Raw genomic sequence first — 26,485 nt, forward strand, 5'->3', positions numbered from 1 at the left:
GTAGATTCAGCCTTTAGCCTGTGCTAAACTCAGGCTGCCGTGAGGCTGAAAGAGACACCGGCCAATTTGCAAACAGCAAGTTCTCACAAACAGCAATGAGATAATGCATAGATGGGTTATTTTAAACTGGCTAAGGGATAAATATTGACCAGAGCGGGAGGGGGAATTCCCCTGCTCTTCATCAGCTAGTGATGTGGGACCTTTTATTGCCAGGATTTGGCCCTGGTTTAACGTCTCATCCAGGAGACAGCTTCACCAACCCTGCAGCCCTCCCTCCCTCGGCATTCCACCAGAGAGTCAGCCTGGGTCATGTGCTCAAGTCTCTGAAGTGGGAGGCCGAACCCTCGGCCCTCCTGACTCAGAGGTGAGAGGCCTTAAAGGATGTGAGGCTAACCCGCCTCCACCACCCTCCCAGGCAGCGCATTCCAGACCCTCACCACCCTCTGGGTAAAAAGCTTTTCCTCACATCCCCTCTAAACCTCCTGCCCCTCACATTGAACTTATGCCCCCTTGTGACTGACCCTTCAACTAAGGGGAACAGCTGCTCCCTATCCACCCTGTCCATGCCCCTCATAATCTTGTACACCTCGATCAGGTCACCCCTCAGTCTTCTCTGCTCCAACGAAAACAACCCAAGTCTATCCAACCTCTCTTCATAACTTAAATGTTTCATCCCAGGCAATATCCTGATGAATCTCCTCTACACCCCCTCCAGTGCAATCACATCCTTCCTATAATGTGGCGACCAGAACTGCACACAGTGCTCCAGCTGTGGCCTCACCAAGGCTCTGTACAACTCCGACATGACCCCCCTACTTTTGTCATCTATGCCTCGATCGATAAAGTGTCCCAAGTGTAATCTTGCCACCTCTCCAGCATTGACTGAAGGGCACAGAGAGGGTGGCAGTAAAATGGGCAAAGGTTCACCTGTTTTTGATTGGGAAGGAGAGGTTGTATTACATTATTAGTGTCCAAGTGGCCTTATGTCCTGTGTATCGGGCGCTGGGACAGTAGGTATGAGGCTTTGTATGCAATGGTCTAGTGTCTCTGTCTCTGGGCTAGAAGATCCAAGTTCCACTCCCAACCCAGGACTTGATGGCCATGGAAGGTGTGTTCACAATGCGGCCAAAACAGGTTGAGTATCAAAAGCAGAAAATGCTGGAAAAGCTCAGTGGGTCTGGCAGCATCTGTGGAGAGAGAAACAGAGTTAACGGTTCGAGTAATCGAACCGTTAACTCTGTTTCTCTCTCCACAGACGCTGCCAGACCTGCTGAGTTTTTCCAGCATTTTCTGTTCCTGTTTCAAATTTCTGGCATCCGCAGTATTTTGCTTTTATCTTAGGCCGAGTGTCAACCTGCAAATCCTTCCAGCCACCCGCCAAAGGCAGGCGGCAAGGGTGGGAGAGATTCCCGGTTAGCCACGGCGATGGGGAGAACATTGGAGATGCTACCCCGCCACTGTCCATAGCTCCAGATGCCCGCGATGGGGGTGTGTGTTGCCACGGCGACCCAGGCTCCCGGACTGAGATGTAACACCTCCGCCACGGCAGTCGATACACAGGAGCTACATCAAAATGGTGAAAGTCCGGATTAATCTGAGCTGTCTTTGATGATGCAAAACCTCAGAGATCCGTGCCTCGTTCGACTGTGTCAGAGGTTGAAACTTTATTGTCTCCGTTCGCCCCCGTCTGCAGCAGACTTCTTGTCATAGCTTCCTGCTTTGGAATGAATAAACGACAGTGGTCTGGCAGGTTTTCCGGACGCCACACATTAACAGGAGCTGCTCCACAGGAGGATGCACAGCAAAGGACAGGGGGCAAGCTCGGTGAAGAGTTCAACATGCCGAGACACAGAAGGAAAGCAGCGTGCCAATCACTGAGGGCATTCGATGTCTGCTGCTATCTGAAGGAACGCTGTGTGGTTATGAGGACAGAACAGGAACAGAACAGAAACGTTTGAATCATAGCCCGTGCTGAGTAAGCGACGCACAGTCAGCGGGAGACTTTATACTTGGACTGAGGCGCGGGGTCCTGTTTCGACTTGTGGCAGCTACACACTGACACCTACTGGAGCTTTAGGTCAGGGCCGGAGCAGGTTGTGATGCTTCACGTGGTCGGATAGCCTGCTCATAATCACTGCCACTGATTTCTATGAGTGCAGATTTTTAAAAAAATATATTCTTTCATGGGATGTGGGCATCACTGGCAAGGCCAGCATTTAGCTGCCCATCCCCAATTGATCTTGAACTGAGTGGCTTGCTCGGCCATTTCAGAGGGCAATTAAAGGCACATTGCTGTAGTCATGTAAATCAGACCAGGTAAGGACAGCAGGTTTCCTTCCCTCAGTGAACCCCAGATGGGTTTTTAACAACAATCAATGATAGTTTCACAGGTCACCATTACCAAAGACTAGCCTTATATTCCAGGTTTATTAATTGAATTTGAATTCCACCAACTGCCATGGTGGGATTTGAACCCATGTTCTCTCTCTCTCCCCCCCTGAGAATTAGTCTGGGCCTCTAGGATTACTAGTCTGGTAATATTACCACTACACCACTGTCTCCCCCAAAGCTGAAGGGGTACTTGGATGACATGTTGGAAGTAAAGGCTCGATAGACTGAATCGTTGTTTCAGGAGGTCAGAGGGACACTACAAACACTAGTGAGGCCACAGCTGGAGTCCCATGTGCAGTTCTGGTTACTGCACTGTATGATCGCACTGGGGAGGGTACAGAGGAGATTCACAAGGACGACACCTGGACTGGAGAATTTTAGCCATGAGGGGAGATTGGATAGCCGGGGGCTCTTTACTTCGGAACAGAGGAGGCTGAGGGGAGATTTAATTGAGGTTTATAAGATTATGAGGGGTTTAGGCCGAACAGCACTATTCTCCTGGGTTGAGGAGCCCATAACCAGAGGGCATAGATTTAAGAGAAGAGCCAGGTGGTTTGGAAGGGATTTGAGGCGACACCTTTTCACCCAGAGAGTGGTTGAGGGGTGGGGTCTGGAACTCAGGGCCTGAAAAGGTGGGTCACAGAAACCATCTTCACATTTAAAAAAACAACAGGCTTCAATATGCACTTAAAGTGCCGTGACCCACAGGGTTACAAGAGCCAGGGATGGAAAATGGGGAGGTAGACTGGGATGGCTGCTTCTGGGCTAGCATAGACCAGGTGGGTGGAATGGCCTCCGGCTGTGCTGTAAGTTTCAATGAACTATGATTTTATCAGTACACGGTGAACTGGAGAATTTGAGGGGAAGGGTAAAGGTGAGACGGGCTGAAAAATAGTGGGTGGGAGTCATTAAAGATAAATGAATAGCAATAGAAATACCATTTGTAAAATATTCACAGTAACACCTTAGCATTCTTAAAGCCTCAGAGCTTGATAATCGACTCTCCTCCTGCCATTACCCTGTCCTCCCCCACCCCCGCCAAGGAATTAACTGCATCCAGTATCACTGACAGGAAAGTGGGGTTCTTGCACATTAGAAATCACTCGTGGCTTCTCTTGGGGGTTTTGTTCCTTCTGCTTTGTCGATACTAAAGTGAATTCATGAACTCTGCATCGAAGGGGTTACACAGAGGAGGAGTGATCATAGGTCCGAGCTGAATTGGGGATTTCCAAAGGAAATCGTTTTTTTTCTCTCTCTCTCTCTCTCTCTCTCTCAACTTGTTGGAGAGGGACCAATTCAGAAAAGGGTGAGAGACAACCCTCGGTGCTTTCCACTGCCAAAAGTGTTCAGCAGAGCAAGGATTCGCTCAGAGGGACTCCTGGTCACAGCTGCTAACTCCTGGAGACGCGTCCTCTTACTATAATCTGCCAGTCCCTTCAGGAGCGGGTGGGGATCAGGAGCATGGCCGGTGCACTGACCTGGGTTGCAAAGGGGATCCGGACACTTTTAGCCTGAGACTGTTTGGCTACAGCGGCTTTCCTCAGGGTGAGTGGGTGTCTTCATCCTGGGCTTGCTGTGGGCTGTTGCAGGCGGCGAAATGGTGATTCGTTTTTGTTTCTGCAAGAAGGGTTGTAATGTGTGGTCTGCCCATTAAGCAGGCACAGCTGGGCTGAGAGTCTGGGAGTGGGGAAGGGAAGGTACCTTCCTCGTTTGCCGATGCATTGTGTTGGGGGGGGGGGGGGGTGGTGCGGTGGGCACAGCGTTAGTACAGCGGCTAAAACATCTGGAGCGTTGCCGGAGTTCAGGCCGCTGTTCGGAGGTCTTTCGGGGGCTGGCAATGGTTACTGGTTGCGTTAGAAGAAAAGACAGACTTGCATTTATCTAGCGCCCTTCGCAACCTCAGGACATCCCAAGGCACTTTACCCCCAACACCCACCCCCCCCCACCCCCACCACCATTAAGTATTTCCTTTTCGCTTCTCGTCGCTGTTGCAGTGTGTGCACAGCAAGATCCCACAAGCAGCAGTGTGATAATGACCAGATAACCTGCTTTTTTAAAAAACTTATTATGGTTGAGGGGTAAACGTTTGCCGAGGACACCGGGGAGAATTCCCTTGCCGTTTGAAGCTGTGCCACTGGGGTGGGGTGAGGGGGCAAACAGAGGCTTGAATCGAACGGCAGCACCTCGGACAGGGAGCACCCCCTCAGCACTGGCACTGGGAGCATCGTGTGCTCGTGTCTCTTGAGTGGGAAACTTTCTCACTTAGAGGTGGGCAGGCTACCAAGTGAGTGTGCAAGGATTGCAAACATAATGCGTTCTGAAGCTATTCCTATCCCCCCCTGCTTGAATTAAGTGTGTTAAGTGTCACTGCATCTGTCCAGCTTTTTGCTTTGCTTTAGCAGAAGGGGTGTGGGTGCCTATATGGACAAACAATACCTTGTTTTAATTAAGAAGAGAGGATGTGGATAAAGAGCAGTGTCTGTGATCACCCAATAGTGCACCTGGTCTAGCCATAATGATTTATCCACACTAATTAGACAGGTTCGAGGTAGTTCCAGACTTGTTAGCTGATTCCAGGCCCTAGGAATTTGGGCTCAGTGCTCTGGGATCTCGAGGAGAAATGTTGGGGATCAGCATTGATTGCCTCTTATGCTGCCTTGGAGGTGTGAATGTTTCACCTCAGTCTGTGAATGTAATTTAGAGACATTCCCTTAATAACCTTTACTTGGCAATTCTGCATTCGGAAGGTGGATCCTACAAGCAGAGGCTGAGTTGCTTTTGTGTAAAGTTTTTTCAGGCTTGGTCCAATAATGAACCTTGAGGGGGGGAGCTCTTGGCCTTCTGCAGTCGAATAGCCCTGCCTGGACAAGCCAGCGCACAAGAAATTGGCTCTTTTGGGGTAAGGAAAGGGCAGTCGGTGCCCTGAGAACAATAACACATTGTGCATCCAACACCTTCAGGAGAGGAATGGCACAACGACACATCAGTAGGCTGCTGCCAACCCTCCAGGATTGCCCTGGACGCTCCAGGAATCGAAGATTAAACTGCTGGACACTGCTGCGGGGTCAAAGCCCAGGAGGAACAATCATTGTGGGCATGAAGACAAAATGTTTCCCTTTCTTCATTCCCTTCGAAGGTTTCTGTTGAATTCGTTCTAAAACTGTTGCGGGGGTGGGGTGGGGGTGCGGGTGTAAAAAGGCTGGTGTTGGAGAGATGTGTGATGAAACACCTGGGAATAAGTCCAACCAGAGTTGGCAACTCTCCTGGGTGTTGTGCTGTGAGTTGTTACAGAGCTGTGTTGCCAGTGGTCTTGTTAGCCAACAGCTGTGGAATTATCATAAACCCAATCTTAATGGTGTTGGAGAGTAGGTCACGGGTAGAAAGTAGGTTCCTTTCGGAATAACATTTTGCGACAGAGTAAATGAGAGGTTGAGGCAGGTTTGGGGAGAAGTAGATGAATTTTAGACCAAAGGTCTCCACGTACCCGGGAGAGTTCCTGGCCCCGTGTTTGGGCCTGTTGTAGAATAATCGATAGTTGGCTGATCACAGGACACACTAGAAAGGAAGAATTACATTCCTGTAATGCTTATCATGGCCATCAAATGTCCCAAAGTGCTTTACAGCCAACGAGGTACTTTGTGAAGTTCAGCCCCTGTTGCAATGTAGGAAATGCAGCAGCCAATTTGCGCACAGCAAGCTCCCACAAGCAGCCATGCGACAATGACCGGATAATCTGTTGATCGAGGGGTAAATATTGGCCAGGACACTGGGGAGAACTCCCCTGCTCTTCTTCAGAATAGTGCCGAGGGATCTTTTACATCAGCAGATCGGGCCTCAGTTTAGCATCTCATCACCTGACAGCGCAGCACTCCCCCCGTACTGCACGTACAAATGTATGAGCAAGAGTAGGCCATTCGGCCCCTCGAACCTGCTCCGCCATTTAATAAGATCATGCCTGATCTGATAGTAACCTCAAACCTGCATTCCGCCTACCCCCAATAACCTATCACCCCCTTGTTTACCAAGAATCTATCCACCTCGGCCTTAAACATATCCAAAGATTTTGCTTCCACCACCTTTTCAGGAAGAGCTTTCCAAAGACTCACGACCTTCGGAGAGAAAAATTTCTCCTCATCTCCGTTTTAAATGTGTGACCCCTTATTTTTAAACAGTGACCCCTAGTTCTAAATTCTCCCACAAGAGGAAACGTCCTCTCCGCATCCACCCTGTCAACTCCTCTCAGGGTCTTAAAGGTTTCAATTAAGTTACCTCTTACTCTTCTAAGCTCCAGTGGATACAAGCCTAACCTGTCCAACCTTTCTTCATAAGACAACCCGCTCATTCCAGGTATTAGTCTGGTAAACCTTTTCTTAACTGCTTCCAAGCATTTACATCCTTCCTTAAATAAGGTGACCTATACTATACACAGTACTCCAGATGTGGTCTCACTAGCGCTCTGTATCACTGAAGTATAACGTCCCTACTTTTGTATTCAATTCCCCTCACAATAAATGATAACATTCTATTAGCTTTCCGAATTACTTGCTGTACCTGCACACTAGCCTTTTGCTATTCATGCACTAAGACACCCAGATCCCTCTGCATCTCAGAGCTCTGCAAACTCTCACCATTTAGATAATAAGCTTCTCTTTTATTCTTCCTGCCAAAATGGACAATTTCACACTCCCACTGGAGTGTCAGCCTTGATTTTTGGGCTCAAGCACTGGAGGGGGACTTGAACTCAAAACTTTGTGGTAAGTGCGCTACCCACAGACCTCAGCCTGCTCTTGTCCAGCAATTCTTATGTGGGGCTTCATTTTAGTGATCGTCACACACCATCAGGATAGAGCCAATGAAATTAAAGCCCTCTCTGAACTGTGTCACCCTGAGAGTTTGAATCTTGTGTACCAGCTACATCATGATAAAAGACCTACATTTATATAGCACCTTTCATAGCCTTAGGACATCTCAAAGCACCTGACGATTGATTATGTACTTTATTTCCAAATTTAGGGAACAAAACGGGCAATTCATGCACAGCAAGATCCCACAAATAACAACGTAATATCGACCAGATGATGTTGTTTAGGGGGTAAATATCGGCCAGAAGACCAGGAAGAACTCCCCTGCTCTTCTTTACCACTGGATCTGCTTGTCTACCTGAGAAGGCAGACCTTGCTTTAACAGCTCAGCCGAGAGGCAGCATCTCAGACCATGCAGCACTCCCTCAGCGCTGCACTGGGAGTGTTAGGCTGGATGCGAAGGCCCATCGTTCTGATTGGCAGATGGGCACACTGTCCAGTGAGCCAGAGCTGGCAGCTCAGTGAAGTCAGCGATGTATTAGCGAGTGGATGAAGGTGTCATTGGGCCTGTACCCCAGTAAGAGGCAGGAGGGGAGAGGAGAGGAGGAGAAGAGTCAGAAGTTGCAGGAGTGGGGGGGGGAAAAGAGAGTTACCACCATCAGGTGAGATCAAGAGAGAGTCAGCACCTTCAGAGGTGGGGGAGAGAGAGTCAGCACCTTGATGGGAGGGGGAGAGAGAGTCAGCACCTTCAGGGGAGGGGGAGAGATAGTCAGCATCTTGAGGGGAGGGGGAGAGATAGTCAGCATCTTGAGGGGAGGGGTGGAGAGAGTCAGCACCTTGAGGGGAGGGAGAGAGAGTCAGCACCTTCAGGGGAGGGGGAGAGAGAGTCAGCACCTTCAGGGGAGGGGGAGGGGGAGAGAGAGTCAGCACCTTCAGGGGAGGGGGAGAGAGAGTCAGCATCTTGAGGGGAGGGGGAGAGAGAGTCAGCACCTTCAGGGGAGGGGGAGAGAGAGTCAGCACCTTCAGGGGAGGGGGGAGAGAGTCAACACCTTCAGGGGAGGGAGAGAGAGAGTCAGCACCTTCAGAGGAGGGGGAGAGAGAGTCAGCACCTTCAGGGGAGGGGGAGAGAGAGTCAGCACCTTCAGGGGAGGGGGAGAGAGAGTCAGCACCTTCAGGGGAGGGGGAGGGGGAGAGAGAGAGTCAGCACCTTCAGAGGAGGGGGAGGGGGAGAGAGAGTCAGCACCTTCAGGGGAGGGGGAGAGAGAGTCAGCACCTTCAGGGGAGGGGGAGAGAGAGAGAGTCAGCACCTTCAGGGGAGGGGGAGAGAGAGTCAGCACCTTCAGGGGAGGGGGAGAGAGAGTCAGCACCTTCAGGGGAGGGGGAGGGGGAGAGAGAGAGTCAGCACCTTCAGAGGAGGGGGAGGGGGAGAGAGAGAGTCAGCACCTTCAGGGGAGGGGGAGAGAGAGTCAGCACCTTGAGGGGAGGGGGAGAGAGAGTCAGCACCTTCAGGGGAGGGAGAGAGAGAGTCAGCACCTTCAGGGGAGGGAGAGAGAGAGTCAGCACCTTCAGGGGAGGGGGAGAGAGAGTCAGCACCTTCAGGGGAGGGGGAGAGAGAGTCAGCACCTTCAGGGGAGGGGGAGAGAGAGTCAGCACCTTCAGGGGAGGGGGAGAGAGAGTCAGCACCTTCAGGGGAGGGGGAGAGAGAGTCAGCACCTTCAGGGGAGGGGGAGAGAGAGTCAGCACCTTCAGGGGAGGGGGAGAGAGAGTCAGCATCTTCAGGGGAGGGGGAGAGAGAGTCAGCACCTTCAGGGGAGGGGGAGAGAGAGAGAGTCAGCACCTTCAGGGGAGGGGGAGAGAGAGAGAGTCAGCACCTTCAGGGGAGGGGGAGAGAGAGTCAGCACCTTCAGGGGAGGGGGAGAGAGAGTCAGCACCTTCAGGGGAGGGGGAGGGGGAGAGAGAGTCAGCACCTTCAGGGGAGGGGGAGAGAGAGTCAGCACCTTGAGGGGAGGGGGAGAGAGAGAGAGTCAGCACCTTCAGGGGAGGGGGAGAGAGAGACAGAGTCAGCACCTTCAGGGGAGGGGGAGAGAGAGAGACAGCATCTTCAGGGGAGGGGGAGAGAGAGTCAGCACCTTCAGGGGAGGGGGAGAGAGAGTCAGCATCTTCAGGGGAGGGGGAGAGAGAGTCAGCACCTTCAGGGGAGGGGGAGAGAGAGTCAGCACCTTCAGGGGAGGGGGAGAGAGAGTCAGCACCTTCAGGGGAGGGGGAGAGAGAGTCAGCACCTTCAGGGGAGGGGGAGAGAGAGTCAGCACCTTCAGGGGAGGGAGAGAGAGAGTCAGCACCTTCAGGGGAGGGGGAGGGGGAGTCAACTCCTTCAGGGGAGGGGGAGAGAGAGTCAGCACCTTCAGGGGAGGGAGAGAGAGAGTCAGCACCTTCAGGGGAGGGGGAGAGAGAGAGAGTCAGCACCTTCAGGGGAGGGGGAGAGAGAGTCAGCATCTTCAGGGGAGGGAGAGAGAGAGTCAGCACCTTCAGGGGAGGGGGAGAGAGAGTCAGCACCTTCAGGGGAGGGGGAGAGAGTCAGCACCTTCAGGGGAGGGGGAGGGGGAGAGAGAGTCAGCACCTTCAGGGGAGGGGGAGAGAGAGTCAGCACCTTCAGGGGAGGGGGAGAGAGAGTCAGCACCTTCAGGGGAGGGGGAGAGAGAGAGAGTCAGCACCTTCAGGGGAGGGGGAGGGGGAGAGAGAGTCAGCATCTTCAGGGGAGGGAGAGAGAGAGTCAGCACCTTCAGGGGAGGGGGAGAGAGAGTCAGCACCTTCAGGGGAGGGGGAGAGAGAGTCAACACCTTCAGGGGAGGGAGAGAGAGAGTCAGCACCTTCAGGGGAGGGGGAGAGAGAGTCAGCACCTTCAGGGGAGGGAGAGAGAGAGTCAGCACCTTCAGGGGAGGGAGAGAGAGAGTCAGCACCTTCAGGGGAGGGGGAGAGAGAGTCAGCATCTTCAGGGGAGGGGGAGGGGGAGAGAGAGAGTCAACACCTTCAGGGGAGGGGGAGAGAGAGTCAACACCTTCAGGGGAGGGGGAGAGAGAGTCAGCACCTTCAGGGGAGGGGGAGAGAGAGTCAGCACCTTCAGGGGAGGGAGAGAGAGAGTCAGCATCTTCAGGGGAGGGGGAGAGAGAGAGAGAGTTCAGCACCTTCAGGGGAGGGTTGAGAGAGAGAGTTCAGCACCTTCAGGGGAGGGGGTGAGAGAGTGAGTTCAGCACCTTCAGGGGAGGGGGAGAGAGAGTCAGCACCTTCAGGGGAGGGGGAGAGAGAGTCAGCACCTTCAGGGAGGGGGAGGGGAGAGAGAGTCAGCACCTTCAGGGGAGGGGGAGAGAGAGTCAGCACCTTCAGGGGAGGGGGAGAGAGAGTCAGCACCTTCAGGGGAGGGGGAGAGAGAGTCAGCACCTTCAGGGGAGGGGGAGGGGGAGAGAGAGAGTCAACACCTTCAGGGGAGGGAGAGAGAGAGTCAGCACCTTCAGGGGAGGGGGAGAGAGAGTCAGCACCTTCAGGGAGGGGAGGGGGAGAGAGAGTCAACACCTTCAGGGGAGGGGGAGAGAGAGTCAGCACCTTCAGGGGAGGGGGAGAGAGAGTCAGCACCTTCAGGGGAGGGGGAGAGAGAGTCAGCACCTTCAGGGAGGGGGGAGAGAGAGTCAGCACCTTCAGGGGAGGGGGGAGAGAGAGTCAGCACCTTCAGGGGAGGGGGAGAGAGAGTCAGCACCTTCAGGGGAGGGGGAGAGAGAGTCAGCACCTTCAGGGGAGGGGGAGAGAGAGTCAGCACCTTCAGGGGAGGGGGAGAGAGAGTCAGCACCTTCAGGGGAGGGGGAGAGAGAGTCAGCACCTTCAGGGGAGGGGGAGAGAGAGTCAGCACCTTCAGGGGAGGGGGAGAGAGAGTCAGCACCTTCAGGGGAGGGGGAGGAGAGAGTCAGCACCTTCAGGGGAGGGGGAGAGAGAGTCAGCACCTTCAGGGGAGGGGGAGAGAGAGTCAGCACCTTCAGGGGAGGGGGAGAGAGAGTCAGCACCTTCAGGGGAGGGGGAGAGAGAGTCAGCACCTTCAGGGGAGGGGGAGAGAGAGTCAGCACCTTCAGGGGAGGGGGAGAGAGAGTCAGCACCTTCAGGGGAGGGGGAGAGAGAGTCAGCACCTTCAGGGGAGGGGGAGAGAGAGTCAGCACCTTCAGGGGAGGGGGAGAGAGAGTCAGCACCTTCAGGGGAGGGGGAGAGAGAGTCAGCACCTTCAGGGGAGGGGGGGAGAGAGAGTCAGCACCTTCAGGGGAGGGGGAGAGAGAGTCAGCACCTTCAGGGGAGGGGGAGAGAGAGTCAGCACCTTCAGGGGAGGGGGAGAGAGAGTCAGCACCTTCAGGGGAGGGGGAGAGAGAGTCAGCACCTTCAGGGGAGGGGGGGGGAGAGAGAGTCAGCACCTTCAGGGGAGGGGGAGAGAGAGTCAGCACCTTCAGGGGAGGGGGAGAGAGAGTCAGCACCTTCAGGGGAGGGGGAGAGAGAGTCAGCACCTTCAGGGGAGGGGGAGAGAGAGTCAGCACCTTCAGGGGAGGGGGAGAGAGAGTCAGCACCTTCAGGGGAGGGGGAGAGAGAGTCAGCACCTTCAGGGGAGGGGAGAGAGAGTCAGCACCTTCAGGGGAGGGGGAGAGAGAGAGTCAGCACCTTCAGGGGATAGGGGGATGATGAGAGTCAGCACCTTCAGGGGAGGGGGAGAGAGAGAGAGTCAGCACCTTCCGAAGGGGAGGGGGAGAGAGAGAGTCCCACCACCTTCAGGGGAGGGGGGAGAGAGAGTCAGCAACTTCAGGGGGAAGGGGAGGATGAGTGGTCAGCACCTTCAGGGGAGGGGGAGAGAGAGAGTCAGCACACCTCCAGGGGAGGGTGAGGAGAGAGTCAGCACCTTCAGGGAGGGAGAGAGAGAGTCAGCACCTTCAGGGTAGGGGGAGGGGGAGGTGAAGAGAGTCAGCAACCTTCAGGGAGGGGGGAGGGGGAGAGAGAGTCAGCACCTTCAGGGGAGGGGGAGAGAAGAGTCTGCACCTGCAGGGAGGGGGAGAGAGAGAGGTCAGCACCTTCAGGGGAGGGGGGGAGAGATGAGGAGTCAGCACCTTCAGGGTAGGGGGAGGGGGAGAGAGAGTCAGCACCTTTCAGGGGGGGGGAGAGAGAGTCAGCACCTGCAGGGGAGGGGGAGAGAGAGTCAGCACCTTCAGGGGAGGGGGAGAGAGAGTCAGCACCTTCAGGGGAGGGGAGAGAGAGAGTCAGCACCTTCAGGGGAGGGGGAGAGAGAGTCAGCACCTTCAGGGGAGGGGAGAGAGAGAGTCAGCACCTTCAGGGGAGGGGGAGAGAGAGTCAGCACCTTCAGGGGAGGGAGAGAGAGAGTCAGCACCTTCAGGGGAGGGGAGAGAGAGAGTCAGCACCTTCAGGGGAGGGGAGAGAGAGAGTCAGCACCTTCAGGGGAGGGGGAGAGAGAGTCAGCACCTTCAGGGGAGGGGGAGAGAGAGTCAGCACCTTCAGGGGAGGGGAGAGAGAGTCAGCACCTTCAGGGGAGGGGGAGAGAGAGTCAGCACCTTCAGGGGAGGGGGAGAGAGAGAGTCAGCACCTTCAGGGGAGGGGGAGAGAGAGTCAGCACCTTCAGGGGAGGGGGAGAGAGAGTCAGCACCTTCAGGGGAGGGGGGAGAGAGAGTCAGCACCTTCAGGGGAGGGGGAGGGGGAGAGAGAGTCAGCACCTTCAGGGGAGGGGGAGGGGGAGAGAGAGTCAGCACCTTCAGGGGAGGGGGGAGAGAGAGTCAGCACCTTCAGGGGAGGGGAGAGAGAGAGTCAGCACCTTCAGGGGAGGGGGAGAGAGAGTCAGCACCTTCAGGGGAGGGGGAGAGAGAGTCAGCACCTTCAGGGGAGGGGGAGGGGGAGAGAGAGTCAGCACCTTCAGGGGAGGGGGAGAGAGAGTCAGCACCTTCAGGGGAGGGGGAGAGAGAGTCAGCACCTTCAGGGGAGGGGGAGAGAGAGTCAGCACCTTCAGGGGAGGGGGAGAGAGAGAGAGTCAGCACCTTCAGGGGAGGGAGAGAGAGAGTCAGCACCTTCAGGGGAGGGGGAGAGAGAGAGTCAGCACCTTCAGGGTAGGGGGAGGGGGAGAGAGAGTCAGCACCTTCAGGGGAGGGGGAGAGAGAGTCAGCACCTTCAGGGGAGGGGGAGGGGAGAGAGAGAGTCAGCACCTTCAGGGGAGGGGGAGAGAGAGTCAGCACCTTCAGGGGAGGGGGAGAGAGAGTCAGCACCTTCAGGGGAGGGGGAGAGAGAGTCAACACCTTCAGGGGAGGGAGAGAGAGAGTCAGCACCTTCAGGGGAGGGGGAGAGAGAGTCAGCATCTTCAGGGGAGGGGGAGAGAGAGTCAGCACCTTCAGGGGAGGGGGAGAGAGAGTCAGCACCTTCAGGGGAGGGGGAGAGAGAGTCAGCACCTTCAGGGGAGGGGGAGAGAGAGAGAGTCAGCATCTTCAGGGGAGGGGGGAGAGAGAGTCAGCACCTTCAGGGGAGGGGGAGAGAGAGTCAGCACCTTCAGGGGAGGGGGAGAGAGAGTCAGCACCTTCAGGGGAGGGGGAGGGGGAGAGAGAGTCAGCACCTTCAGGGGAGGGGGAGAGAGAGTCAGCACCTTCAGGGGAGGGGGAGAGAGAGTCAGCATCTTCAGGGGAGGGGGAGAGAGAGTCAGCACCTTCAGGGGAGGGGGAGAGAGAGTCAGCACCTTCAGGGGAGGGGGAGAGAGAGTCAGCATCTTCAGGGGAGGGGGAGAGAGAGTCAGCACCTTCAGGGGAGGGGGAGGGGGAGAGAGAGTCAGCACCTTCAGGGGAGGGGGAGAGAGAGTCAGCACCTTCAGGGGAGGGGGAGAGAGAGTCAGCACCTTCAGGGGAGGGGGAGAGAGAGTCAGCATCTTCAGGGGCAGTTGGGGAGTGGTTTTCAGTGAATTGCTCTTTCAGAGGGACTGCACAGGTACGATGGGATGAATATCCTCCTCCTGTGCAGTAACCATTCTATGATTCTATCTCCCCTTTGTTTTTTTATATCTTACATCTGCGTTCTCTAGTTACTAACCCTCCTGTTAGAGACAATAGTTTTCGCTTGTTGGCTTGATCCAATTATTTGCCTTCTAACAATAAAATAATTTTAAATAGACCCTGATTTTAGGACAATTAACCTTTGAAGACTCCTTGGAAAGAGGATTAGCTTGTTAAGGTTGAGAATGTAAATGTGGGATAAGAAAGGGGAGTGGGAGGAGCATTGGAATTGGACTATGTGGCCCCCATGTTACTGGGAGATGTGGATTGACTGGTCTGGTCCTGCACTGAAATAATTGATCATTCTAAATGGATTAATGGCTATGTCACATTTGGGGTTTATTTGGATTATTCCTTTCATTGGAAGGATCGTGAGATGTTTCTGTAAAATGCGCCATTCAGTTAAAAGCTGCCATGAAAGGGGTTGGTTTCCCAGGACAGGGGATACAATGAGGCTTCAATGGACTCGCTGCTGGGGCCAGGGAGGGGTCATGGGGTTGTCCCACGAGGAGAGATTGGGTTCGCTGGACCCGAAACCCACACCCCCCCCCCCGACTTTAGAAGAACGAGGGACGACCTCATTAAAACACGTGGGGCAGGGATTGTGCCCATCCGGCCATCCCAGGAGTCGATGGGAAGCACATCCCGGATGATCTCAGCAGCCCCGAGGGGCGTTGATGGGCTGGAATCAGGACTTCCGACCCTCACTTGGACGGAACCCCCACCTCAAGGAGCTGCCGGCCAATTCGATGATTGTGTGAAGAGGTTGGCTGTGCAGTAGGATGGCTTTTGTTCAAGTCGGGTTAATCGACCCACCAGTGTGAGAAAGGGTGGCGCCTTCGTTATTTTTGTATTGTGATGCAGTTTGTAGGTTGTACGGACTGAACTAAAGTAAAACCGGATCAGAAGCGCCAGTCTTTACGATAGCAGAAAGCGGTTGAACAGTTCTTACTTAGCCCCGGCTGACCCAGTATTAACTTGAGGCCCATTTTGGGGAATTGGGAATTAATACACATGAAAAGACCTCCCAAGGCCAGTAAGCGGTGGGGGGGGGCGCGTGCTTAGAGGAGCTCTCGGCACCTGAGAAGGTATCTACGGTAGGCTTGAGTTTGTTATTCACTGCGTTTTAATAGAGCACACATTAAACAACTTAGTGACTCCAGGCACGTCCAGCATGGGGTGAGGAGAGGGGCATGGTGGGGGAGGGTGCAGAGTGGTGGTTTACTGATCGCCATTGTAAGCCGGTTAGTTGTTGGGTTAAAATAGATGAAATTCATTTGATTTCATTAACCGGTTGTACAGAAACATTGAAAAATCAGAAAATAAATACCCTGGAACTTTAGCCCCCTGAGATTTCAACTCAGGTGTGAGACTGAACCATAATGGGAGGTTTAATTTCCAATCCTGTATCTATACTGAGTTCACACATACAAACATATGAATTTTATTCATTTACAGGAGGTGGGCTTTACTGGCTGGGCCAGCATTTATTGCCCATCCCTAGTTGCCCTTGAAAAGGTGGTGGTGAGCTGCCTTCCTGAACCGCTGCAGTCCCTGTGGTGTAGGTACACCCACTGTGCTGTTAGGGAGGGAGTTCCAGGATTTTGACCCAGTGACAGTGAAAGAACGGTGATATATTTCCAAGTCAGGATGGTGAATGACTCGGAGGGAAACATCTAGGTGGTGGTGTTCCCATCAATCTACTGTCCTTGTCCTTCTAGATGGTAGTGGTCATGAGTTTGGAAGGTGCTGTCTACGAAGCCTTGGTGAGTTTCTGCAGTGTACCTTGTAGATGGTACACACACTGCTGCTACTGTGCGTCGGTGGTGGGGGGAGTGAATGTTTGTGGATGGGGTGCCAATCAAGCAAGGCTGCTTTGTCCTGGATGGTGTTGAGCTTCTCGGGTGTTGTGGGAGCTGCATTCATCCAGGCAAGTAGGGAGTACTCCATCACACTCCTGACTTGTGCCTTGTAGATGGTGGACAGGTTTTGGGGAGTCAGGAGGTGAGTTACTCCCTGCAGGATTCTTAGCCTCTGACCTGCTCTTGTTAGCCACAGTATTTATATGGCTAGTCCAGTTCAGTTTCTGTTCAATGGTAACTCCCAGGGTGTTGATAGTGGGGGATTCAGTGATGGTAATGCCATTGAATATAAAGGGGCGATGGTTAGATTCTCTCTTGTTGGAGATGGTCATTGCCTGACACTTGTGTGGCGCGAATGTTACTTACCACTTGTCAGCCCAAGTCTGAATATTGTCCAGGTCTTGCTGCATTTGGACATGGGCTGCTTCAGTATCTGAGGAGTTGCGAATGGTGCTGGACATTGTGCAAACATCAGCGAACATCCATCTGCCAGATCTTTGCTCACTCACGTAACCTATCTACGTCCCTTTGTGGCCTCCTTATGTCCCCTGTCTTGTATCATGTGTGATCTGGGATAGCCAGCTGGATGAACAGCACCTCATCTTCCAGTTAGGCACTTCACAGCCTTCCGCACTCTGTATCAGACCTTGAGCTCTGTCCCTTTTTGATTCCGTTTTTTTGTCATGTGCCAACCTAAGTTTTGTTTTTCACGCCTGCTTTGAGACAGCTGTTCATTGTTCTGCCATTAACACTCACTCGGGACAAATATTTTGTTTCTTTATTGCAGCCATTCCCATTCCCTTTGTCTTTTGCTCCATGACATCTTTGTCACTTAATCTCTCCAGCCCTCTACCCTATCCCAGGCCTTGTTCCCTCTTGCTCTTCCTCCCCCTCCCCCACCCATATTTCTATCCTCCTTCAGTTCTGAAGAGTAATATTTGACTCGTTGACTCTGTCTCTCTCTCTACAGATGCTGCCAGACCTGTTGAGTATTTCCAGAATTTTCTATTTTTATTATATGAATAGCTTATTTTATTATAGTGTCAGAGGCTGGGAATCCTGTGGCAAATAACTTACCTCCTGACTCCCCAAAGCCTGTCCACCATCTACAAGGCACAAGTCAGGAGTGTGATGGAATACTCCCCACTTGCCTGGATGAGTGCAGCTCCCACAACACTCAAGAAGCTCAACACCATCCAGGACAAAGCAGCCTCGCTTGATTGGCAACCCATCCACAAACATTCACTCCCCCCACCACTGACGCACAGTGGCAGCAGTGTGTGTACCATCTACAAGATGCAGCAACTCAGTGAGGCTCCTTAGACAGCACCTTCCAAACTCACGACCACTACTATTTAGAAGAACAAGGGCAGCAGACACATGAGAACACCACCACCTGCAAGTCCCCTCCAAGTCACTCACCGTCCTGACTTGGAAATATATCGGCTGTTCCTTCACAGTCGCTGGGTCAAAATCCTGGAACTCCCTCCCTAACAGCACTGTGGGTGTACCTACACCACATGGACTGCAGCGGCTCAAGAAGGCAGCTCACCACCACCTTCTCAAGGGGCAATTAGGGATGGGCAATAAACGCTGGCCCAGCCAGCGACACCCATATTCTGTGAGCTAATTTTTAAAAATTGTGTCATAGGGTTCTGTTTTGTCTCTCCCTAATACGAAGCTGACAGCTTGAATTAGTCTATAAGATCAAAGTGGTTTGTTTCTTTGATCTGTTGCGGAGTTCTAACTTCAGTGTGAAAGATCTCGCTTGTCCTGGTGCACTGGGGGGTGAGGCGAGATTGCTTGTTGTTAGTGGGTGGGCTGGTTGAGGTTTTCCAAAAGCATTATTCACCTCAGTCTCCCGGGGACCCTGGGTTAATCCTCAATCTTGGAACTGGTCCCAGTCCTGCTGATTATCTCCCATGGGATGGAGGGTGCCATTAAGAAGTTACTTTGATGCACGAACTTGGGAAAGTCAGTCAGCCGTTGATGCACCCACTCTCCCTACCCACCCAATCTACTGGGCGAGGCACAAAAAAATACAACCAGCAGAATAACACACCCTCCACCCACTTGTGGAAATACAGTGGTGGAGGGGGTGGGGGGCTGGCAGGGGGTGGAGAGAGGGGACTTCCTCTCTGATTGGTGGCACAGTGTTGAAAACAGGTCTTGCTGATTGCCCAGGTACTGTGGCTGCCAGCTTCACGAACCTCATGTACAAGGAACAGGTGACAACGTCACAGTGAGCGTCCCCCCTGTCACGTGGAAGTGGAGAATTCCCATGGCGCTCTTCGAAGGAGGGCAGGGAGTTCTCCCCGGCGTCCTGGGCCGATACTTATCCCTCAACCTGCATCACCTAGAGGAGGTCACCTGTGCTGCGGTATGAGGTGCATGTACCTTTAAGGGAGCGTACCTTAAACTGCTGCCAATCACTGACGAGATGTGACATATCAGTCCGATTCAGGACTGTGAGCAGCAGCAGCAGGAGTTGCGCATATAATTAGCCTCCTAGTTAACATCACTTGTAGATACTCCGATTGTCGAATAAAGAACCCACATTATTGTTTATATCGAAGAGAAGAACGTGACAATCTGGTCGTTGCCCCATTGTGGTTTGCGGGATCTTGCTGTGCACAGATTGGCTGCCTTGCTTCTTACTACACTTCATTGGCTGTCCAGCGCTCTGGGGTCATGGACGGGCACTTTATGAAAAGCAGGCCTTCCTTGAGTGCCTTCAAGAGACCCTGTCCGTAATCTCAGGCTCACACGTTGGATAGCTCCCCCCTCCCCGCTCCCCCCACCCCCCAGGAGGCCATTCAGTCCTTTCCTCCAATGCTAGCACTCTGTAGTTACAGAGCCACTGGCAGAAGGGTAAAGGAGCAGAGGGCACCGATTTAAGGTGATTGGCAAAAGAACAAAAGGCGACAGGAGGAAAACCTTATTTTTATCGGCTTGATTGTCAAGGGTGACAATGTTAGAAACGCAGGTCCCTTTAAGAGTAAATCTCCAGGGCGAGTAGAGAGCTGGTGACGCTCATTGAAGCCTGAACTTAAGAGCTGGATTTTCCCACCGCCCACCTGCACCCCCTCCTGCCCTTTCCCCTCTCCCCCCCTCCCAACACCCTCCCCCCCTCTCCACCCATCTTCCCCCCCACCTCCTCCTCTCCCAGCCCACCTGCCCCCACCTTCCGTCTACTTCCCCCCCACCAAACCAAGTTGGAGGCTGCTTCTGGAGAAGGAGAGGGTCCAGAGGGCAGAGTGAAGACTGGTATTTGCACTGACCTGCTGCTTAACAATAAAGTAGTTGTGAATCACAAAATGTCTTCTGCTGCCTTTTTATCGGTTAATGGACATCTACCTGTTAATCGAAGGAGGGAGGGGCGCAGACAGGAAAGTGGGGTTGAGGATGCAGTCAGATCAGCCATGATCTTATCAAATGGCAGAGCAGGCTCGAGGGGCTGAATGGCCTCCTCCTGCTGCTAACTTGTATGTTTTGTACGCAGCGAGTGGTTAGGATCTGGAATGTGCTGCCTGAGAGTGTGGTGGAGGCAGGTTCGATCCTGGCTTTCCAAAGGGAATTGGATTATTAACTGAAGGGAAAAGAATTGAAGGGAGAAGAAGGCAGGGGAGTGAGACTGTTATGGAGCCAGCAGGAACACAATGGGCTGAGTGGCCAGCTCCTGTGCTATAATTGTCTCTCATTCTAAACTAAGTCTTCCCTGGACTGTTAACCAGAGAGAACTGCATCTGACAAAACAATAGAACATTTAAAAAAAAAATCTTTTGTTTTATTTTGGGACGAATTTGAACTGAATTCCTATTTTAGACATCATTACACAGACTGCTGCACTGAAGTGTGGCTCGTCGGAGCCAATAGGTCGTGGGTTCAAATCCGACTCCTAGACTGACTTCAAGGCTGGTTTTTACTTTTGAAAAATATACTTTATTCATAAAATATCTGGAAGAACATTGCAAAACATTTCTAAACATCCATCACAAAAAGTACAATCAGATTCCACTTTTACACATGGATCATGAGGTGCATCAATATAACCAATGAATATTATAATCATTTCGATTTGGTTATTACAGGCAGTCAGGCAGTGCAATGGGATTGGAGTTATTAACGTACATCATGTTGCAGTCTGAGGTGCTTCAGTACAATTATAATACAATTAGTATTCAATGCAGACATTCACTGTGAGCTGTACAGCCCGAAGGGTCTATACAATTCCCAGCCCCTCGGTGCACTGTGGCAGAAAGGTCTTAGACAGCGACCCTTCCCCATGGTCAGCCTTGCTGGAGCATAAAACGATGCCCAGGAGGTCCTCCAGAGCAGTGCTGAGGGAGTGCTGCATTGTCAGAGGTGCTGTCCTTTGGCTATCCCACCAAGGTTCCCCCCCACCTGCCCTCTAAGGTGGATGTAACCCATCCTGAAGCACTATATCAAAGAAGAGCAGGGGAGCTCTCCCCGGTGTCCGGGCCAATATTTATCCCTCAATCAACATCACAAAAAACAGATGATCTGACTAGTGCCACATTATCTGTGGGAGCTCGCTGTGTGCCAGTCAGCTGCTGCTGTTTCCCTACATCACAACCACTGAAGTGATTTCTTTTTTGTGTGTGTGTGTGTAAACTGCTTTGGAATGCAACCGGTAGTGAAAGGCGCTATATAAATGCAAGTCTTTCTTTCTCCTTGGCATTGTTTTGTGCTCCAGCAGGGCTGACCGTGAGTTGTGTCTTGGAGTGGGACTTGAGCCCACAACCTTCTGACGCTGAGGTGAGAGTCACACCCTCAGGGCAGTGCTTTGAGTAATGATTCCTAAAATAGGAATTCCGTTTGAATGGATCCCAAAAAAATCAAAGACTACTTTAGACAAAGTCCCGTTGTTTTGCCAGGCACAGCATTTCGCTCTTTCTAATGGCCCAGAAAAGGGTCATTACTTTACAGAATCTCACAGTGCAGAAGAGGCCCTTCGGCCCATCGAGTCTGCACCAACACGTGAGAAACACCTGATCTACCTACCTAATCCCATTTACCAGCACTTGGCCCATAGCCTTGAATGTTATGACGGTGCCAAGTGCTCATCCAGGTACTTTTTAAAGGATGTGAGGCAACCCGTCTCCACCACCCTCCCAGGCAGCGCGTTCCAGACTGTCACCACCCTCTGGGTAAAAAAGGTTCTCCTCACATCCCCTCCTAAACCTCCTGTCCCTCACCTTGAATTTATGCCCCCTCGTAACTGACGCTTCAACTAAGGGGAACAGCTGCTCCCTATCCACCCTGTCCATGCCCCTCATAATCTTGTACACCTCGATCAGGTTACCCCTCAGTCTTCTCTGCTCCAACAAAAACAACCCAAGTCTATCTAACCTCTCTTCATAACTTAAATGTTTCATCCCAGGCAACATCCTGGTGAATCTCCTCTGCACCCCATCCAGTGCAAGAGTTACAACACAGAAGGCCCTTCAGCCCACAACGGGGGCAATAGTCTCCAGATAAGGGGCCGATCATTTAGGACTGAGATGAGGAGAAATTTCTTCACTCGAAGGGTTGTGAATCATTGGAATTCTCTACCCCAGAGGATTGCAGATGCTCCATCGGTGAAAACATTTAAGGCTGGGGATAGACAGATTTTTGATCTCTCCGGGATTTAAGGGATATGGGGAGTGGGAAAGTGGAGTTGAAGCCCAGGATCAGCCATGATCGTATTGAATGGCAGTACAGGCTCGATGGGCTGAATGGTCTCCTCCTCCCATTTCTTGTGCTCTTGTATATCTGTGTCGGCTCTCTGTAAGAGTAACTTAATGCTACTCACCTGCGATTTCTCCCCCCCCATAGCTCCGCAAATTTTTCTCTTCGGTTAATTATCCAATTCCCTTTTGAATGCCATGATTGAGTCCCCTGCCCCCTCACTTGTAGCCAGATCTTAGCCACTTGTTGCGTGAAAAAAGGTGTTTCCTCTTGTTGCCTTTGGTTCCCTTGCCAATCTGTGCCCACCCAGCTCTCCACCCTTCTGCCCGTGGGAACAGTTTCTCCCTCTCTGCTCTGTCCAGACCCCTCGTGATCTTGAACGCCTCTTGTCAAATCTCCTCTCGACCTTCCCTGCCCCTAGGAAAGCAATCCCAACTTCACTACCTCGAAGTTAAAGTCTCTCACAGGGGTCTCACCATTGCCCCCTCCAAACCCAGAACCATTCTTGCAATTCTTTTCTGCCAACCTAGTTTCATCCATTTGAGAGAAAACACAATACTTCTCCAAAGCCGATTGGAGTTGGAATCCATTTGTCGACAATGCAGGTCCTTGATTCACTGTAACTGGGGTCAAGAGCCATGGGTTGGTCCTGACTGCCCACGGCCTTTTTAAAATGTGCCCTTGCAGCAAGTCTTCACCACTAAAATGCTTCCTTTTCGCAAGGAGCCCAGGATACAAGCTCCATTAGGCTATTCCTTTGAGTATAGGTAGTAAAGAAGCAATCTAACTGAGGTGTTTAAGGCGATGAAAGGATTTGACATAGGGAGATACAGAGAAACTATTTCCTGCCTTCCATGACTGGTAGGTACCACAGGGGCTGGAATGCATCATCGGCCCCCAAAATGGCATTTTAATTTAATTTTGATGAGGTTTGGTTAACGTTTTTGCTTTTAGTTACAGTGCCCTTTAAGGGGCTGTCAATTTGTCAATCAGTTTATTAGTTTTATTCAATTGCTCTAAAGGTTATAAAGGGAGTCAGCTGGGGCACTGGGGTTGGTACTGCTGCGTCCTACGAATAGAGAAATGAGGGGGTTCCAGGACCACCACCTGCACAGGCACAGCTGCCGCAGGGCCTGAGGCCTGAGGCCTGGGGCCTAGGGGGAGAGAGAGAGTGGAACTGAGCCAGGGAAAAGCCTATCTGTCCACCCGGTGGGAGAGCATTGCTGAGCTGCTGGCTCCCTGAGTTTAGAAGGGATCAAAAAACAGGAGAAACTATATTCCTTGTGAGGTGGGGGTGGCTGGGGGTTGTGGGGGGGGGGCGGGGTGGGGTGGATGCTGAAGTAAAAACAAACGTCAACGTTCAGATTCATAGATTTTGGTTGGGTAGGGGTGTTAAGGGTTACGGAACCAAGTCAGGAAAGTTAACACGCAGATCAACCATGATCTAGTTGAGTGGCAGAATGGGCTGGAGGGGCTGAATGGCCTCCTCCTGTTTCTCTGTTTGCAGAGAAGTGCCAATCCCTGTTTAGAAGGTGCTGTGAAGCCCAACATGGTTCAATAGCTTCCTAACCACTCGGAAGAATGGCTATTTGGGAGAAGCATGGAGGTCAGCCTGTACTCCTCCCCCCACCATGCCCCATCTCCAGGGCTTGAGACACTGAACTCCGGTTCCCAGTAAGCAGGTGAATTGCTCCTTGGAATCCATCAACCCCATTAACTTGCATTTGCATGTTTGTTGGGTCTGGATGTACATGTTTCTGTGTGCATCATTCTGCATGTGATTTGCACACATGAGTATGCGTGTCTCTCTGAGCATGTTTCTGTGTGTGTTTCTGTCAGTGTGCGTGTTTTGTGTGTGTTTCTGTCTGTGTGCGTGTTTGTGTGTGTTTCTGTCAGTGTGCGTGTTTGTGTGTGTGTTTCTGTCTGTGTGCATTTTTCTGTGTGTGTTTCTGTCAGTGTGCGTGTTTGTGTGTGTGTTTCTGTCAGTGTGCGTGTTTGTGTGTGTTTCTGTCTGTGTGCGTGTTTGTGTGTGTTTCTGTCTGTGTGCGTGTTTGTGTGTGTGTTTCTGTGTGCATGTTTGTGTGTGCGTTTCTGTCTGTGTGCGTGTTTGTGTGTGTGTTTCTGTCTGTGTGCGTGTTTGTGTGTGTGTTTCTGTCTGTGTGCATGTTTGTGTGTGTTGTTATAATCCACATATTGACCAATAACTAACAGTTAAGAGATTTGAATTTCCAGTGACCTACGCAAAGAATCTCACAGCAAAATTTCACACTTTAAGACTTTTACTGTAACAAACCAACTAAGATCAACAGCGACTAAACGTGACTGAGAAGGCAACTGATACGCTAAACTACAGCAAAGATACTCCCAAGTTAACTACTTAACACAAAAGAAAACCCCACTCTGTGCTCGTACCTGGAGACAATGTAGTCTTAAAGTTTAAAGCCCAGCTCCTCCTGGCATTAGTAAGATTGCTTCTCCTGCTTCATCAAGGTCCAGCTTGTTTATAAAGCAGGGCCTGTTCACTCAGCCCTTTGAGCATAATCGAATGGACTCCCTGCCCGTCTGTAGGCTGCACGGTCTCTAACTATTCCTTGTCTCCTCAAACGTGGGCTGTGCCCTCACCAGCTCTTCACTTGTACTTTTCTCCTGTTGGCCTGGCAGCGCCAGTTAGAGGTTCTCTTTTCCCAGCTCCTTTGGTCTGACTGACTCGGGGCAGAATTTAATGACCTTCCACAGGCCCCCAAGTGCGTTTGGTGGCTGGTGGGGGGATTTAATCGGGTGGAGGAGGGGGGGTGGGGGGGACCCCACCACTTTGCTGCCCCATCTCGCTTAAACTCGGCTTGGGAAGGCTCGTGGATGAACACCTCGCCCTGCCTGCCACCCCCCCCCCCCTCCAATGGCGATTCTTGGGTGGGCAATTAATGCCCGCTTAAGGGCCTCACCCCCAGCACCGCTGGTGTTTACCCAGTGGCGGGGCAGGGGGCTCCCAGTGAGGGGACAGTCGGAAAAGCAAAGCCTGTCGGGGTTGCTAGTGGGCCTCTGGGGGTAGGGGCCCCTCCTTCAAAGGCAGCTGCCTGATCGAGGGACCCGGCATCGGGAAGTGAGGGGTCCACTGAGAGCACCCCAATGCCACCAACAGCCACCCCCCCCACCACCCTCCGGCCTTCCTGTACCCCTCCCCCACGTTAGGAAATCTCAGCAGACTCGTAAAAACTTGGTTTCCTGCCGAGACCCAAGGCCTTCAGATGTGACTTCCTTGGACGTTGGGCATCCAGAAACCCGAGCTCAGAAGGGCTCTCAACTGAAATAAAAACCAAAAATGATGGGGTGAGGGGGTGGGGGGTGGGGAGGGGTGAGGGGGTGGGGAGGGGTGAGGGGTGGGGAGTGGTGCGGAGGGGTGGGGGGTGGGGAGGGGTGGGGGGTGAGGGGTGGGGAGGGGTGAGAGGTGCGGAGGGGTGGGGGGTGAGGGGTGGGGAGGGGTGCGGAGGGGTGAGGGGTGAGGGGTGGGGAGGGGTGCGGAGGGGTGAGGGGTGAGGGGTGGGGGGTGAGGGGTGGGGAGGGGTGAGAGGTGCGGAGGGGTGGGGGGTGAGGGGTGGGGAGGGGTGAGGGGTGAGTGGTGGGGAGGGGTGAGGGGTGCGGAGGGGTGGGGGGTGAGGGGTGGGGAGGGGTGAGGGGTGAGTGGTGGGGAGGGGTGAGGGGTGCGGAGGGGTGAGGGGTGCGGAGGGGTGGGGGGTGAGGGGTGGGGAGGGGTGGGGGGTGCGGAGGGGTGGGGGGTGCGGAGGGGTGGGGGGTGGGGGGGTGGGGAGGGGTGGGGGGTGCGGAGGGGTGGGGGGTGGGGAGGGGTGCTGGTGAGATGGTGTTGCGGGGGGAGGGGTTGGTGAGATCACGGCATGTTCAGTCGTTGACTCATGGGTGAGATTTAGCACCGCAGACCCTCCCTGAGCCTGATACCCTCCAGCACAGCCCCACGCCCACACACCCACTGGGGAGCTCGAAACACACTGATCTGCTGCAGTCGGCACATGCGCAGACACAAACCCGGGATAAACCACGTCCTGGGAGGCCCTGACCTCAGGTGGGGGACAATAAGCTGAATTACGGAATCAGCCCAGAAAATCCGTGACAGTTAGTCACCCTGCCTGGGATCCCTGTCCTCATAGCAACCAGATCACATGGACTTGTCTCTGCGTAGAACTAGTCAGAGGTCACATGACCCTCTTCAAAATACTCCATTTTCCCCTGAATTAAAGGAGACAGTTTAAACATAACTATCCTATAAAGCCTCACATTCATCACTCTGTGTTTGTGTGTGCATCTACATGTATTTGTGTGTTTCTGTGTATGTATGTATCTGTGTGTGTTTCTGCATGTCTGTGTTTTTCTGCATTTGTGTCTGCATGTTTGTGCATGTGTGTGTGTCTGTGTCTGTCAGGGTTTGTGTGTTTGTGTCAGGGTGTGTGTGTCTGTGTGTTTGTCTGTCTGTCTGTGCATTTGTCTGTATGTCTATGTGTGTTTGTGTTTGTCTGTCTGTCTGCGTTTGTCTGTATGTCTATGTGTGTTTGTGTTTGTCTGTCTGTCTGTGCGTTTGTCTGTATGTCTATGTGTGTTTGTGTTTGTCTGTGTGTCTGTGCGCGTTTGTGTGTTTGTGTGTGTCTGTGAGTATTTGTCTGCCTGTGTG

At 52.8% G+C, this 26,485-nt stretch overlaps 1 protein-coding gene across 1 annotated transcript in view; it reads left to right on the forward strand.

The window, feature by feature from the left end:
- Nucleotides 1–3,730: 3,730 nt before the first annotated feature.
- The window catches only part of LOC121272651 (TNF receptor-associated factor 3-like), a 61,677-nt gene continuing 38,922 nt past the window's right edge, over nt 3,731–26,485 (forward strand). Inside the window, exon 1 of the mRNA XM_041179353.1 lies at nt 3,731–3,936. The gene's annotated coding sequence lies outside the window, so the exon portion shown is untranslated. The remainder of the gene's footprint in view (nt 3,937–26,485) is intronic.

This window comes from Carcharodon carcharias, chromosome 34 (assembly GCF_017639515.1).
Source record: "Carcharodon carcharias isolate sCarCar2 chromosome 34, sCarCar2.pri, whole genome shotgun sequence".
Taxonomy (NCBI): Eukaryota; Metazoa; Chordata; class Chondrichthyes; order Lamniformes; family Lamnidae; genus Carcharodon; species Carcharodon carcharias.